The sequence below is a fragment of the Notothenia coriiceps genome, unplaced genomic scaffold, assembly GCF_000735185.1.
Source record: "Notothenia coriiceps isolate Sejong01 unplaced genomic scaffold, NC01 NC01_scaffold00031501, whole genome shotgun sequence".
Lineage (NCBI taxonomy): Eukaryota > Metazoa > Chordata > Actinopteri > Perciformes > Nototheniidae > Notothenia > Notothenia coriiceps.
Window position 1 is genome coordinate 1 of NW_011364202.1, and position 14,212 is coordinate 14,212.

Sequence of the window (14,212 nt, forward strand, 5' to 3'; positions counted from 1 at the left end):
AAGGGGAACCAGGGCTTATTGAGTGGTTTGGGCTGTCTTAGGGTTGGCCTAACCTAAAAACATGTCATCCCTGCAGCACTCTATTGACTTGAATAGTTATTTAATTGTTACTGAAAGATGCATAGGACAAATCCAAGTGGTTAAATGTGTTTGAAGGTAACTTTAAGGCCATATGAAAAGACACTGGAAACATTGAACAAACATGAACTGCAGTGGCAAGTTATGGATATGTATTAATTAATACACGTTCTCTTACATGCTGTATTCGACTGTGAGCCATTTCACTGTGCTCATGTTTTACTAGGATGGGGAGGGCTGTGGGTTAGGTGAGGGAAACTGTCTGCAATATATTTATCCACAGAACCTTAACACTTCGAGGGGATTACCATTGAAATGAGAAATATTCCTTCCTTGATTCGCCAAGGTCTTAAAAGAGACAGAACAGGGGTGAAAAGATGTTGTATCACAGAGATGTGCATCTGTTTGCAGATGAGCCATGTGTGCTTCTTTTAGTGTCTGCGACTGCTGACACAAATTTACATTTTATTGTTTTGGATTACACGCTGTTGGCCCATTGAACCTAATGTGGTTTCCCTGCCACCGTATCTGTAATGGTTATAGCTGTTAGCTTGTAAATAAGGTTTAATACACTGAGCCAGTGTGAAGTTCCAATCTGTGTGTGTGTGTGTGTGTGTGTGTGTGTGTGTGTGTGTGTGTGTGTGTGTGTGTGTGTGTGTGTGTGTGTGTGTGTGTGTGTGTGTGTGTGTGTGTGTCCACATGCTCTCAGCGGTCTCTTATAAATATCCCCATGGCTGGGTAGAGAGTGTCATTATGTGTTAGCTGCAAGTAGCATAAGATTAAAGCACTAACTAAATGCCCATATCATTACCCTATTAGCATGTGACATATATGGGTATAGGTGCCCGCTTAATTAGCGTTGATTGATTGGAATCAATGACTGTATTAAAAAAAGTGGGAGGGGGCAGGGTTTGTGGGTGGGTAAGTAGGGTGTCTTGTGAAAGTATCCAGAATTAAACCAAAGATAGTCCTCTTATTTCTGATTTGATTTGGCTAAGCTGCTAAACAGGCAGACAATCTAGTTGCCTTTGATACTCTACTAAAATCTATCCTGCCTGCTCCGCACCCCCCACCCTAAAAAAAAATAGTAGCCTAATTTTGTCATGGATATTACACAGACACATGCATGAATCAGTGCTGGTTGTCATAATTATGTTAACATAGGGGATATTAAATGAGACAGGCCTATTTCCAAAGGTGAGGCTGTAGAATCAACTCGGCGCTCAACAAACCTCGGTGTCAATCACGCGAGCGATTCATATTCAACTAAAGTCAAGCGCATCTGCCTGGATGCATTATTTATGTCGGAAATAAGCAGCTTAACCGAATCATGCTAGCAGCTATTAGCAAGAGACACACACCTAGCCCGCTCCCCGCCTCTCTTCGGAGGCCACGACGTTTGAAGTCTAAATAACACAAGTTTGATTAGGCCCATGGAAGCTCAAGCAATCCCACTGATGTGTGCTGTTTTGTGCTTTTGGAACAAAGGTGTGTGTGTGTGTGTGTGTGTGTGTGTGTGTGTGTGTGTGTGTGTGTGTGTGTGTGTGTGTGTGTGTGTGTGTGTGTGTGTGTGTGTGTGTGTGTGTTTGTAGCTGTCATTAGTCTGTGTATCTCCCTCTCTTTTTTCCTCTCCATCTCCCTTTTTTCCCCGCTCCCCTCTGCGGGCCAAATAACAGCGGAGGTTAGCATTCCAGAGTTACGGCTCTATCCTCCTGTCACCAGAGTGCGGCTCTGCTTTAGATCAGCCGTCCAAACCGCGCCTGACGGACAGCTCTGAAGATAAATGTAACATGAATAAAAACAGCGCTGTTGACTGTACAAAGGCTTTTGTTGATGAACCGGAGCTCGCAGGAAAGGGGGGGCGTTCGGGGTTGTGCGAGGGTTAAGCGATGCCGGGTATGGCGGGGTAAGTGAGTGTCCTCCTTCTCCTCCTCCTTTTAACTTTTCATACTCCACCTTTCAAATATATCTCATTCATAATGGATGGATCCGGATCTCTGTTTTGCATCTTCAACGGTGACGGTTTTAGTAGGCTTTCTTTCTCCCTTTTTCACTTTTTTTCGGGGCCTCCACCCGTGCTGATGTCCTAGTTGTTGCACTTTTAGAGACTGTTTTTGATCCAGGGGGCTTCTTTCTTAGAGCAAAAGGCCTGTGATCTACAGCCTACTTTTCTACAAATGCCGGAATTCACAAAGGTCTCCATCTGTCTGGTATCGCTAATGCTCGCTACAGTGAATCATTTCCTTTAGAAGTGAGACAGGGAAAGTATCCTGCACATAAACACCTGCACTTACACTCAACCTCTTAAACCCACAGACAACAACGCGGCATCAGTTGGTAGCCACAGGTTACCCATCATCAGGCCTAAATACAGCCCTCCATCATGGCCTCCATTTACCTACACACACACACACACACACACACACACACACACACACACACACACACACACACACACACACACACACACACACACACACACACACACACCCTGTAACCCCGGCAGCCCCAGTGCAGGCTGCCTTTTACCCCTGCTTATTTAGATGCACTCGAGGACACAATGGGGGTGCATTAGCAGCGCCCGGCCTCGCCGCAGCTGTAATTTCATTGTGGTTACCACATGCATCCTACTTGACTCCCAATTCACTCTCTGGGATGAGGGCCAAATAATGGGATTTACCCTGTCTGACGAGAGCCTCCCACCTTTCCCTTTCTCTTCCTGTGTCTGTGTGTGTATCTCATACATACAACTTACTTTGCTGGTATGTGTGTGTGCGTCCATGCATGCATACATTACAATATGCATAGGTGTGAATGCGTGTTGCTACTTTTCCTTTTATCACTGACAGTTCAGCTGTTATTGTCAACATCAGGGCTAAATGTGCTGCTACTCCACATCTGTGAGGTAAAGGGATGATATTTTTCTAAATGGACTGCGCAGTAAATGCCTCTGTGTTTGGCTCAACATGTGAGGCATGTTTTTTAGGCTACAGGGACAGTTTTTGGAAAAAATGTGTGCACATATCATCCAAAAAGATAAGACTTTTAAAGGGAAACTTCACTTACATAATGTTCGTTTGGATATACATTACTTTATCCAAGTCTTGCACCTGTTTGGATAATAGTTTGCTTATAAAATTAGATTGAGATGTGGATTATACTGCGTGCGTTTTGTGAAAGAGGATTGTTAAATGAAGGTTTTGAGGGTTTTAAATGCTGACCCCTTTTCCTTCAATTCATCAAGATTGTTCTTTCTTTACTGATTCTTCTGTCGCCTTAGAGCATCAATTGAAAACAAAGATCACTTCGAAAATTCAATGTAAGTAATGAACAAATGAAAATGTTTGTATAAAGTATTCCTTTAATATTGAATAACAAGAGCTTAAAGCTATGCTAGCATGAAAAAGAGCGTGTCATCAAGTAGCAAAACTTATTTGAGAACATGCATGTATGCAGTAAGTTTAACATATGGCACTACATACTCCAATATTTATTTCTCAATACAGAATTACTAAATGGAAACTAGAAATGTTTTTGCAACTATGAGAAGCACAGATATTAAGTGGAAAAACAGTGTTCGTCTATTGTTTTCAATTCTTGGTTGTATTTAATCACGGCTAATTGCTGCAGTTCATAGACAATGTGGAATATTTGCTACCAGTGTATTTACAGTAACATCCAGAGAGCGAAGAGTTAGTTGCGGTATGTCTAATGAATCAATCTGCTTTTGTTTTTACCCGTATTTTTTTGTAATTACAACGGAAAGTAAGAAAGAGAAGTAAAAGGCTTAAAAACTTTTAATTTGTATTCATGAGATAAGAATTGTGAGGCGCGAGAAGGAAGCAAACAGCTCCCCCATCACAATACAGCATGCATCCCTTTTATCATACACACACACACACACACACACACACACACACACACACACACACACACACACACACACACACGTGAATGCACGCACAAGCATACAAACAGTACAAGAAACAAAAAATTAATCAGGACGAACAAAGCCTGTCTGAACGTGCGGTTGCACATTAGCGCTCACCACGCATTTCCATGCACGCACACACAAAGGAAGCATTAATTTATTCAGGTTAGTGGTTCCCTTTAATTATTACAACCAGCTTTTCTCTCCTCTCCCAATAATAGCCGACACGTCTGTAGCTGTAGCTGTCAAAAACAAGCTGAAACAATTTCATCTGTGAGCAGGAAACAAACACCGTCTCCTCTCTCTCACTTCCTCTGTAGTGTAAAGGCCCTTTAATCAGGCCCTGGTGTATTTGCTGTTTGTTTATTAAGTGATATCGAGAACACAGCCTCAAAATGTGTTATGTTGTTGCATTCACCGAACATTTCCCAGCGAGGGGAAATTGATACGGAGTTTCATAATTAAGCAAATTAATGAGTTTATGCGGTGAGCGACCAAACACTTAGCTCCTATCTCCACAGAGGCATGAAAAGTTGCATTTTCTTTTCACTTTGGTTGTTTACGCATCCGTGATTATTGATATCATTATTATTGTCTGAGTTAGCATCCCTTTGGTTTATGTTTTGTCAATTTTAACAGTTCTTTGCATCAGACAGGCTAGCAGAAAAGCATTGTGCACGCTCAAATACAAATTAGAGATGAAAATAAAGTTGCACTACAAGGATATCAAATGTTTAAAGTCTTAATTTTTACTGTATGTTCTTAGAAATTGAGCATTTACAGGGAAAGCTATATTTATTTTGCATCTGGGAAAACAATGCCTGATTTCTTACATTGCGTCATAATCATACTTGTCAACCCTCCCGATTTTCGCGGGAGACTCCCGATTTCATCAAATCAGATTTACACACGACATATTTCTCCCGCATTTCTCTCGATTTCTGACAAAATCAGATTTACACACGACTGTTTCCACTCCACATTGTTTGGTTTCCATGGTAACACGTCTCTTTAGTAGCGCGCGCAACTCAAAGTCTGAGATGGTGAGGCAGATATTTACAGAAAACAGAACAAGAATCGACAACTACTCTGCTCTCTGCTCACTTCTTCTAGCCCACACATATGCTCCATCAAGGACGGTGCTACAGGCCACTTACAACTACAATAAGCATGTTAATGTTAATCTAACAGCTCCGGCGATCCACTAGCACCCCCCCCCCATTTTGCATTTCTGAGGTCTAAAGGTTGGCCAGTATGATCATAATGGCTCCTGTGCATGACAGCAGGCTATTAATGAGCGGCCATTTTGTGCCTTTGACTGCAGTTGCACCGGGCTTCATTAGTTTCTACAGGTCTGCGAGGCAAAGAAAGATGGAGAAAGCATTACGTTAAACGCCACCCCCTCTCTATGTATTGGGTGTGTATTTAATTCAGAATAGGAAATAGAAGCAGGCACACAACGATAAATAATGACCCCCCACCACCTCTCTCTCTCCTTGTTCAGTAACGATGGCCCTCGCCGCGACACACGGGGCCGCCCCGGGGCCAGAGGAGGAAATGAGAGGCTCTTTAGAGGACACAGGCGTCATTAGGTCACCACAGGTGTCCCGCCTGCTGTTTATCTCCCCCCTCTGTCTTTCAGCCTCGCACTCTTTCTGCTTCTTTTTTTTTTGCTTTCTGTCCCTCTCGCTGCTTGTGTTTGGCAGTGGCGATATATAACACGTGTCAAAGTGCACAGGAATGATATCACGTTCCTGCTGTGTGTGACATTGTTGTGAGAGCATCAACCTGTGTGTGACTTTGTGTGGGTGCATGTACGAGGAAATATGTTCCACAAGATGCTGAAATGTAGTTATTAGAAGCATTTCTATATTAGGGGACCCTTTTTATGCATGTTTTCATGTTCATTTTTCTATTTTGTGCCTCTGAGACATGTCTCCATGCGTTAATGTTCAAAAATGTCCTCATACTGCCTGTGCTGCAGCACCTCTTTTCACCCTCTGTCTGAAACCAGAGCCCAGTCTGCTCTGATTGGTTAGCTGGCTGGCTCTGTTGTGATTTGCTAACCACTTAGGGATGTCCCGCCCCTTACACTTTCAAGTACAATGTGTTGGGGCGCAAGCCAATAGAAGCACACGTGTTACTTAGTGATGGCCGGCTCTGTTGTGATTGATACAACAATTGAAAATCGAATGCATTGTTTCATCAGAAGGGAAGCAATGTGGCCATAACACAGCTGGTAAAAACACCACAAACCTGACCAGATACTCTCTGCAAAGCTGCATTCTTAATCATTCAACCTGTTTTTTTCATCAAATAAGGACAAGATATAATCTTATTTATTTATATACTAAAATGACAAATTATTGGTTTTGGCTAGATTAGTTTGACCGAAATGTTCTCTATAATCTGATGACTAAAAAAGACTCAACAGTTTTCATTGACAAAAAGTTGACTAAAATAATTAGTTTTTTTTTACTAAAATATGACTAAAATTCTCAGACTTTTAGTCGACTAAATCTTGAACTAAAATAGTTACTGTTTTAGTCGACTAAAATAAGACTAAAATGCTCAGACTTTTAGTTGACTAAAGCTTGACTAAATAAAAACAGGATGAAGGTGACGAAAAAGGAAATTTAACACAGGACTAAAACTAAAACTAAATTAAAAAATAGCTGACGAAATTAACACTAGTTGATACATATTTCCATTTCTCTAGAATCAGATTTGAACATTGCACATAAGGTCTTCATCAGCTCTGACAAAGTGCTGACACTGCACGTGTCTTATGTAGAAATTCAGATTTGTGAAATGGCGATACAGGCCTGAGGTGAATTCAGATGCATATGCAGTGGTCGCCACAGAGAGAGATGTTCCAGTCTGTTTCCCTTCCTCTTCATCTGTCTTTGTTCACCTCCCCTCCCTCGTTCCCCTACTCATCGCTGATATATCTCTCTCCACTCTCGCACCACCCCTCCCCTCACCTCTGTCCTCCCATCCCCGCTCCCTCCCACCAGCGCAGACAATAAATATCATGTCACGAGGATGGCAATGCTCCTTCATGGAACACTGCATGTTTATTAGAGGCAAGAGAAGTTTAAGAGAAATGCTAACAGTGTTCATTAATGGGCCGCATCCGCGTTTGATGAGGCATGGCACATCCCAGCCACCGGCCAAACGCGGGGTTTCGGCGGGGGGGGAGGTGATGGGGCGACGGGCATAACGGCCACTGGTAAACGGCTGGTAATTGTGTCCAAATTGTACGGCGAGGAGGCCTCTCAAGGACTGACAGTGACGGAGCAATTATGGCAAGCCAAGCGAGCTGTGTCAAATTAGCCCCTCTCCTCCCCTTCCTCCATCCTCCGAGGCCCAACCCTTCCCGCCACCCGCTGACGGGGAGTCATATTTCTTTGCCCTACATAGAGTGATAAACCCTTGATTGTGAATGATAGGCAAGACTAGCCATGACGCCTCAAATAGCGCCGCACCTAGGGGGTCACGCGGGGGTCTGAGCAGGTATAGAGATGTTTAGTTGGAGGGAGGAAGTTTAGAAAGAAAGGGTGGGGGGGGGTGTTTCGTGTTCAACGACCCCACTGAGGGAGTCTTTACCGGGGGAAGGTCATCAGTCAGCGCTGGCTGTCAGGGTTGGATCACACACAGTGGATTGCGCCTGACTTTGGTGATTACATCTGACTGCAGAGTGGGGATGTCTTCTTTTGTGGGCCCACAATGACTGCATAATTTATAATTAACTGCAATCAGTTCAGTCACAAGGATGTTCATCAGCGCTTTTTTGTTTTAGGATGGGCTGGTTGGCAGCATAGAACTGGATCATCACTCAATTTGTCTGAATGCGTCGGTTTTTTAGACCAATTTGTCAACACTTTTTTTTCCACTCTTGCAGTGTTCTTCATGTCAGTCTTTTCCTTGCATTTGGAAAGAACTGAATGTGTTCCTCTAAACCAGGGGTGTCCAAACTACGGCCCGCGGTCCATTTTGAATTTGCCCTCAGCAAATTAAAAAAGTATAATGGAATATGGCCCACAAATGAAACTTGTGCTTGTCTTACATTGTACTTCTTAAATATACCGTAATTTTCGGACTATAAGGCGCACCTGAATATAAGCCGCAGCAGCTAAATTGAATGATGTGTACATATATAAGCCGCACTGGACTATAAGCCGCAGGTGTTTTAATGTTTAATTACCATATGTAAGGGTTCGTGCACAGAGGGGATTGTCGGGAAAGAGATGGCTGTTTGAGGAAGCTCCCATTTATTAACATTTCAACAAACAAGTTGCATATTTGCATAACGTATTCAAGTCTTAGCATTTAGTGCAATAGTAGCTACAGAACATGTACTGTGCTGTGTAAACTGTACTGTATCACATAGCGTTTCAGAAACACAAACTTTTCAACTTTCAAACTTAAACGGTGCGCTCCCAGCGCACGTACCGGCAGTGATCTACAGCAGTGGTTTTCAACCAGTGGTACGGGGACAAACTGTCTCGCTCTCGTAATGTCTGTCTGTCTTGCTCTCGTTCTGTCTCTCGTACCACTCTCGGTTCCACTTTTACTTTTGCGCGCTACCTGTCTCACTCTTTTCCGGCCTCCAGCTTTTCCTGCTGGAACCCGCCGCTTAAAGGTGGGGGTCCGCGGACCGGCCATAGAGCCCATAGAGCAGGGGTGTCAAACTCAAGGCCCGGGGGCCAAATCCGGCCCGCGACTTCATTTCATGTGGCCCCACAAGAGCAAAGAATANGGTATGGAGGAAAATAGAGAGGGTTGTGTTTTCTGACACTTGGTGAGTTCCCTGGAACACCGGGGACACATATTCATGTAGAAAAGACGTACAAAAGTGCATTTTGCATGATAGGTCACCTTTAAGTATCAATTTTTGTGTTGGAACAAAAATACTCAGATCCTTAGTATATCACAATGTATACACCCAGAATAACAAGTGCACATTCTACATATTGCTCTTGTAAAAAAGTACTGTTAGCAAAAAATACTTAACATATAAAAAAGTGAAATCTCTTTTTCTGCTTAATTGAACCTTTTCAGTAATAATATGGGCTTTCTTATTGGAAAATTGTAATATGTAATTTCTTATTGGAAAATTGCTATTAATGCATTCATGTTTATTTATTTAGTATTTAAATGTTGACAGGTTGAGGTTTAGCACATTTTATCCAATTCATATAAAATAATAAAATACATACGGTATTACAATTCTAAATTTGAAAGTAACTTGTAGCTGTCCTGGCAGATATATATACTAAAGTTAAAAGGATGATACTGGAGGTGCCTGTGTTAAAGTAAATGCATATTGATATCAGTATTGACATCACTACCATACCTGCCAAATAGAAAGTCTAAAAAGTATTAAACAAGATCCTTGATTCCATACCTGTCAATACATGTCATTGAGTCAAATACCAAAATGTGCATGAGGGAAGTATTTAGGCGCTGAAATGCATAATAAAATGGGTAGGAATGTGCTGTTAAATTGAACATATTTTTTATATATATGATTGACGATCTTCATTAACCTCTTAAGCCCCACGGACCCGTATCCGGGGCCGAAATCGTGTCATTTGCAGGAAACAACGTCTAAGGAACCTTCATATTTAATAAACTATGAATATTTGTATCCACTTAAATGTTGACAGGTTGAGGTTTAGCACATTTTATCCAATTCATATACTTTTTGGCATAAAATACATACTGTATTACAATTCTAAATTTGAAAGTAACTTGTAGCTGTCCTGGCAGATATATATACTAAAGTTAAAAGGATGATACTGGAAGTGCCTGTGTTAAAGTAAAGTTAGAGGTGCGCCAATCCCAGTCACAGTATTGACATCACTACCATACCTGCCAAATAGAAAGTCTAAAAAGTATTAAACAATATCCTTGATTCCATACCTGTCAATACATGTCATTGAGTCAAATACCAAAATGTGCATGAGGGAAGTATTTAGGCGCTGAAATGCATAATAAAATGGGTAGGAATGTGCTGTTAAACTGAACATATTTGTTATATATATGATTGACGATCTTCATTAACCTCTTAAGCCCCACGGACCCGTATCCGGGGCCGAAATCGCGTCATTTGCAGGAAACAACGTCTAAGGAACCTTCATATTTAATAAACTATAAATATTTTGTATCCATTTAACGGAAAAAAACTCATTTAACTGATCTTTTTCATTTTCTTTTTAAAAAAAACTCAAAAATGCTAACACTAATACTCTGAATTAGCCCCGAGCGAGAAATGCTAACCTATTACTGCACCGAAAATACATTGAATGTATCCTGCTTTTAACCTGAATGTATCCTGCTTTTAATCTGAATGTATCCTGCTTTTATCCTGAATGTATCCTGATTTTAACCTGAATTTATCCTGCGTTTATCCTGAATGTATCCTACTTTTAAACTGAATGTATCCTGAATGTATCCTGAATGTATCCTGCTTTTATCCTGAATGTATCCTGTTTTTAATCAGAATTGATCCTGAATGTATCCTGCTTTTAACCTGAATGTATCCTGATTTTAACCTGAATGTTTCCTGCTTTTAACCTGAATGTATCCTGATTTTAACCTGAATGTTTCCTGCTTTTAACCTGAATATATCCTGAATGTATCCTGCCTTTAACCTGAATGTATCCTGAATTTATCCTGCTTTTAAACAAAAGTAAAAACACAACTAAACCCACTGGTACTGGAGTCAGCATTGCACAATATGCAAAGAACTTAAAAGGGCACATAATTGATTACTTTAATTTTGAAGTTACTCCTCCCTTTCTCCGGCTCTCATGGACATAAAACCATCATCTATCCTGGTGGAGAGTTTAAGGAAATTGCTTATCCCGTGCCACTCATTATCAACTCTCCTTCCTCAAGGAAACTTCCCTCTCAAACCTGGTGCTTCCTGCAGACATTTTGATATGAAACACTCAGTCACAGAGGCAGAGAAGAGATATTCCTCTGGCCTTGCAGAAAGCTGCCCTGGTGTGATGTCTGCAGATGGCCTGGATAGCCTCTGATCCCTGCCTCTATCCACTGAAACCTCACTGTCCGGCAGCCTCTCCTCACATTGTCCAATGCACACAGAGAAAGAGAGATTATATACATGCATGTGAGGGTGTGTGTGCACATTGGAGTCACGCCAGTCCGTGAGACAGAAAGAGAGCCCAGAGGATTGACAGCTCTAGCAGTCATTACACGCTGGATTGAATGCTAGATTAGTCCAAAGTGGCTCAGGGTCAAGCGGCTGCCTGCTCCCTTTTGGCACTCAATGACTTTAATACCCGCTACTGTATTAGTCAATTACTTCAAAGGCTAGGCTGCCCTCTCGTTACCTCTCCCTCACTCCGTACCTTCTGAAGCATCGGCTTTTTTATTGCATCTATTATTGATTTCCCTTTATTTATACAGGATATATCTATGATCGAGAAGAAGGTAGCCTAGAAACATGTTTTCAGGACTTATAATGTGCATCCAATGTGACCGAAAAGACAAATTGTGATTTTTGGCATGAATGTGTACATTTTAGCAGGTACTTCATTTGTTGGCCTGTAATGACACTTAATGGAGGAATACATTGTGGAATATCTCCCTGTTTGATGTGAAAACATGGGGACATGTTCTATATGTTGCAGCCCACGTTAACGCCCTGTTGATTTTTCATACAAAGCAAATGATCATACGTTTCTAAACTGGAAAAAATCTGTCCTCTTTAAAGTTTTGCGACCCAAAAAGACAGATTGTGCTTTAATTTTGGCCATAAATGTTTAAATTGTTGCATATACAGCACTTTTTGGCCTGTAAAGAAGTCAGTTTTGATGTTAATGGAGGAATACATCTGGGAATACTTCCCTGATTGATGGGAAAATATGGGATTTTAAAAATATTTTTTCTATATTTTTCTCAATTTGCAGCAAACATGACACCCTGTTGATTTTTAAATGTAGTTCCAAAAGGAACATCTTCCTAAACTGGAACAAATCCCTCCTCTTAAAAGACAGGTTGTGCTTTATTTACGGAAAGGAATTTGTCCATTGTTGCATGTAATTCACGTTTTGGCATGTGGAGAAAGCTGAGGCAGTTTTAACGGAGGAATAAATATGGTAGTACATCCATAATTAATGGGAAAACATAGGAATTTCTTAATATTTGTCTTAATTTGCAGCACATATGATAACACGTCACCACCCTGTTGATTTTTCCTACATAGCAAATGATCATATCTTCTGTTTAAAAAAGAAAAAAATCACATAAACAGGTAAAAAAAAATCCCTACTTTGAAAAGTTTTCCACAGTGTCTCCTGACCACCATGCGAGCGTCCTGTCGTTAGATCAGCTCCTCTGCTCTCCTCTATTCTCCCTGTCCATCACCGCTGCACTCCTCCCATTAGCTCTCATGTTAAATCGCTCTTGTGTGATTGTGTCGCCGGGCTCTCCCTTCCCTTTCTCTTGGGTGACTGATATGACCTTTAGGTACACCGGCTGACAATTACTGTCACAGAGAAATTGAATTATTAGCTTTCTCTGCCAACAGAGCCGCGGGTAGGTGGATGGTAGTTGAGAGTAAAATGCTGTAATTACTTAGCTAAATTGCCATATTATATTTTTCGCCACTCCTTTTTCCTTTCTCATTCTTCCTCTTGAGTGATATAAAAGCAGGGTGGAGAAGAAAAGAGAAAGTGTTCTGATGAAAGAATGATTACGAAGACCTCACGTAACCTTTTCATGGTGTTGATCGTCAATAGGAACAATTAAGAGATGTGTAGAGGGGGGGTCTGAGGGGAAAGCTCACACACTGTCCTTGCTTTTTGTCTCTTGGTCAGTCTGACATTTTATTTCCCTCTATATTTATCCCTCTCTCTACCGAACAATTGATTTTACCCTAATAGTGTTTCTCTCCCTCTTTATCACACACTTGCACACACACACACACACCGGATTGGCAAGGCTGAACGTAATTATTTTTTTCCCCTTCTGAGCAAGCAAGTGGTTTTCTTTGCTTAGCCGCTTGTATCGCGCGGCCTGTCAGATCGTGCTGTTTGATTACACTTTCTAGCTGTTTAGCAAAAAGAAAAACAGACTAAACAGCGCTGTCGTTGATTAATCGCAGGTCACATGGCTGGAGAAGGAAAAGTCTTCCTCCTCTCATGCACTAAACCTCTGTCTTCCCTGCATGCACATCTGGATTAACCTTTTCCTCTCTTCTCTGAATACACACATGCATGCATAGATGCACAACGTTCATCAGGCATGCACAGAGTAAACACTCATTAAAAAAAACAACTCCTGCCTTCATGCGACTTGCCTTATCTTAAATGTCAAAAGGTGTTCTCATTAAACCATTTTTAATTAGAGTCTATTCTATGTGTGTGTATAGTGAATATGTTTTTATAGAATGAATGCAAAGTGTGATTACTTACTGTAAATGTCTGCGGACATTATTGAGCTAAGGAAGTGTCAACAAAGGTTTTATCTTTGTAGGCAGCCAGCTAACCAATCAGAGCAGACTGTGCAGTATGGAGAAAATGATATCACTTTTTGAACATTAAAGCATGTTATGGAAGAGGCACAAAACACAAATTTGAATCTGAAAATTACCAACATATGTGACCTGCTCTATCGAAATCAGTCGCATTGAACCGAAGACACATTTTGAGTTGTATACACTGCTGGAAAGAGGATATTCCTAGCTTTCTAATGACATCAGGATTGTTTTTGTACTCCAAATATTAAGCGAAATATGTCACATTATATAATGACTGTCACCGAGTCATCATTTTGAGAAAAAGACCTTCAAAGTTTCCTCTTCTCTGGAATCCATCGATCTGATTGGTTATTAGCAAATGATCAAAATACTACGGAGGGAAGATATTTTCGTTTGGATTACTGGTCTGGGAGAAGCTCGCGAGTGTGTGTGTGTGTGTATACGTGTGTGTGTGTTTGTGTAATTTTGCGCTTGTTCGTATTGTGTTTGTTTCCCGGGGAAAACCCTCACGAGAAACACCGGCTGTTGTTATGCCTGCTGTGACGTTAAGTTTAATATTCTGAAAGCCAAGACTTTGTTCAATTGAAATCAGATGAAAACAAACTGTAACGGACCCTGCCGTGTTATTTATGATTACTCCACGCTTACTTCATAGTGTCAGCCGAGGGAGGGGGGGGGCCGGCGCTGGC